Raw genomic sequence first — 3821 nt, 5'->3', positions numbered from 1 at the left:
CGCCTGGGACCGGGGTTGACCTGTTGTCCCTGCCGGACTTGGAGCCCGAGGAGGGGATCGGCCACCAGGTAAACCTCCGCTGAAAGCGGCCACGGTTTACCTGGTGCCCGGGGAGCGAATCGGACACCAGGTCAACCTCAGCTGAAGCGGCCGGGGTTGACCTGCTGTCCCTGCCGGACTTGGAAAATTTTTCTCTCCAGCCTGGGACCGGGGTTGACCTGTTGTCCCTGCCGGACTTAGAAATTTTTTCTCTCCCCGCCTGGGACCGGGGTTGACCTGCTGTCCCTGCCGGACTTGGAGCCCCAGGAGGGGATCGGCCACCAGGTCAACCTCCGCTGAAAGCGGCCACGGTTTACCTGGTGCCCGGGGAGCGAATCGGACACCAGGTCAACCTCTGCTAAAGCGACCGAGGTTGACCTGGTGCCCGGGGAGCGAATCTGACACCAGGTCAACCTCTGCTAAAGCGCCAGAGGTTGACCTGGTGCCCGGGGAGCGAATCGGACACCAGGTCAACCTCTGCTAAAGCGGCCGGGGTTGACCTGCTGTCCCTGCCGGACTTAGAAAATTTTTCTCTCCAGCCTGGGACCGGGGTTGACCTGTTGTCCCTGCCGGACTTAGAAATTTTTTCTCTCCCGCCTGGGACCGGGGTTGACCTGTTGTCCCTGCCGGACTTAGAAAATTTTTCTCTGCCGCCTGGGACCGGGGTTGACCTGTTGTCCCTGCCGGACTTAGAAAATTTTTCTCTCCCGCTCGGAACCGGGGTTGACCTGTTGTCCCTGCCGGACTTAGAAAATTTTTCTCTCCCGCCTGGGACCGGGGTTGACCTGTTGTCCCTGCCGGACTTGGAGCCCCAGGAGGGGATCGGCCACCAGGTCAACCTCCGCTGAAAGCGGCCACGGTTTACCTGGTGCCCGGGGAGCGAATCGGACACCAGGTCAACCTCAGCTGAAGCGGCCGGGGTTGACCTGCTGTCCCTGCCGGACTTGGAGCCCGAGGAGGGGATCGGCCACCAGGTCAACCTCCGCTGAAAGCGGCCACGGTTTACCTGGTGCCCGGGGAGCGAATCGGACACCAGGTCAACCTCTGCTAAAGCGGCCGGGGTTGACCTGCTGTCCGTGCCGGACTTGGAGCCCGAGGAGGGGATCGGCCACCAGGTCAACCTCCGCTGAAAGCGGCCACGGTTTACCTGGTGCCCGGGGAGCGAATCGGACACCAGGTCAACCTCTGCTAAAGCGGCCGGGGTTCACCTGCTGTCCCTGCCGGACTTGGAGCCCGAGGAGGGGATCGGCCACCAGGTCAACCTCCGCTGAAAGCGGCCACGGTTTACCTGGTGCCCGGGGAGCGAATCGGACACCAGGTCAACCTCTGCTAAGGCGCCCGAGGTTGACCTGGTGCCCGGGGAGCGAATCGGACACCAGGTCAACCTCTGCTACGGCGGCCGGGGTTGACCTGCTGTCCCTGCCGGACTTAGAAAATTTTTCTCTCCCCGCCCGGAACCGGGGTTGACCTGTTGTCCCTGCCGGACTTGGAGCCCGAGGAGGGGATCGGCCACCAGGTCAACCTCCGCTGAAAGCGGCCACGGTTTACCTGGTGCCCGGGGAGCGAATCGGACACCAGGTCAACCTCTGCTAAAGCGGCCGGGGTTGACCTGCTGTCCCTGCCGGACTTGGAGCCCGAGGAGGGGATCGGCCACCAGGTCAACCTCCGCTGAAAGCGGCCACGGTTTACCTGGTGCCCGGGGAGCGAATCGGACACCAGGTCAACCTCTGCTAAAGCGGCCGGGGTTGACCTGCTGTCCGTGCCGGACTTGGAGCCCGAGGAGGGGATCGGCCACCAGGTCAACCTCCGCTGAAAGCGGCCACGGTTTACCTGGTGCCCGGGGAGCGAATCGGACACCAGGTCAACCTCTGCTAAAGCGGCCGGGGTTCACCTGCTGTCCCTGCCGGACTTGGAGCCCGAGGAGGGGATCGGCCACCAGGTCAACCTCCGCTGAAAGCGGCCACGGTTTACCTGGTGCCCGGGGAGCGAATCGGACACCAGGTCAACCTCTGCTAAGGCGCCCGAGGTTGACCTGGTGCCCGGGGAGCGAATCGGACACCAGGTCAACCTCTGCTACGGCGGCCGGGGTTGACCTGCTGTCCCTGCCGGACTTAGAAAATTTTTCTCTCCCCGCCCGGAACCGGGGTTGACCTGTTGTCCCTGCCGGACTTGGAGCCCGAGGAGGGGATCGGCCACCAGGTCAACCTCCGCTGAAAGCGGCCACGGTTTACCTGGTGCCCGGGGAGCGAATCGGACACCAGGTCAACCTCTGCTAAAGCGGCCGGGGTTGACCTGCTGTCCCTGCCGGACTTGGAGCCCGAGGAGGGGATCGGCCACCAGGTCAACCTCCGCTGAAAGCGGCCACGGTTTACCTGGTGCCCGGGGAGCGAATCGGACACCAGGTCAACCTCTGCTAAAGCGGCCGGGGTTCACCTGCTGTCCCTGCCGGACTTGGAGCCCGAGGAGGGGATCGGCCACCAGGTCAACCTCCGCTGAAAGCGGCCACGGTTTACCTGGTGCCCGGGGAGCGAATCGGACACCAGGTCAACCTCTGCTAAGGCGCCCGAGGTTGACCTGGTGCCCGGGGAGCGAATCGGACACCAGGTCAACCTCCGCTAAAGCGCCCGAGGTTGACCTGGTGCCCGGGGAGCGAATCGGACACCAGGTCAACCTCTGCTACGGCGGCCGGGGTTGACCTGCTGTCCCTGCCGGACTTGGAAAATTTCTCTCCCCGCCTCGGACCGGGGTTGACCTGCTGTCCCTACCGGACTTAGAACATTTTTCTCTCCCCGCCCCGGCCCGGGGGTTAACCTCGGGGCGCACAGCTTCCCGGGTCTGACGTGCACGTCCTGTCACCTCCCGGGCCCGGCGTCCTCGTCCTCCCTTCCCCTTGGGCCGGCTCGGAGGAAGTTTTCCCTCGGCCCGGCCTCCGGGTTAATTGTTTGGGCCCGGCTGACTGAGGCCAGGCTGCTGACGCTAAAGCCCGGGGAGGCGGGGGCCTACGGCCATACCGGACCGAATGCCCCCGATCTCGTCCGATCTCGGAAGGTAAACCGTCCCGGGCCTGGCTAGTACCTGGATGGGTGACCGCCTGGGAATCCCAGGTGCCGTAGGCAGCTTTTGGCCCCAGCGGGGGTAGAGCGGGGCGTGTGTCTGCCGTGCGGGAGCAGGGAAGCCGTGAGGCCAAGGCGGCGCGACGGTCCTGGGGGGCGCTGAGGCCTTTCCCTCTGCCTGCCTGCGTGTCGGGGGCGGGGGGGCGGGCGAGGAAGCTTAGGCCCTCACCCGGTGCGGTGCGATGGCTTGGGTCGGGTCGGGGAGAGGGAAGAAAGCGTGTGTGGAGCGTTGGTGGGGCAGGTGTGTGTGTGGGAGTGCTGGGTGGGGCAGGCCGTTGAGGCGGTGGCGGTGGTGGTGTTTTTGGTGGGAGTGAGTTGGGGTCAGGTGGGTGTGGGGTCCCGCCCGGGGGGTGGATGGTCTGAGGGTTAAGGCTTGGAACGTGCGTCTTGGGGGACCGTGGGTGGAGGTTGTTGAGAGCGGGGAAGGCCCTGGGTCTCGGTTGTGGACTATTAAGCCCGGTGGAGGGGGACCGTGGGGGGAGGTTGTTGAGAGCGGGGAAGGCCCTGGGTCCCGGTTGTGGACTATTAAGCCCGGTGGAGGGGGACCGTGGGTGGAGGTTGTTGAGAGCGGGGAAGGCCCTGGGTCTCGGTTGTGGACTATTAAGCCCGGTGGAGGGGGACCGTGGGTGGAGGTTGTTGAGAGCGGGGAAGGCCCTGGGTCCCGGTTGT

At 65.1% G+C, this 3821-nt stretch overlaps 1 non-coding gene across 1 annotated transcript; it reads left to right on the top strand.

The window, feature by feature from the left end:
- The first annotated feature begins 3036 nt into the window (after nucleotides 1–3036).
- LOC142006723 (5S ribosomal RNA) lies at nucleotides 3037–3155 on the top strand. The gene has a single exon (XR_012643767.1). It is a non-coding gene; the product is annotated as a 5S ribosomal RNA (ribosomal RNA).
- Nucleotides 3156–3821: the final 666 nt, after the last annotated feature.

The sequence above is a fragment of the Carettochelys insculpta genome, unplaced genomic scaffold (genome assembly GCF_033958435.1).
Source record: "Carettochelys insculpta isolate YL-2023 unplaced genomic scaffold, ASM3395843v1 scaffold_0117, whole genome shotgun sequence".
Lineage (NCBI taxonomy): Eukaryota > Metazoa > Chordata > Testudines > Carettochelyidae > Carettochelys > Carettochelys insculpta.
This window is presented reverse-complemented; position numbering and strand designations above follow the sequence as displayed.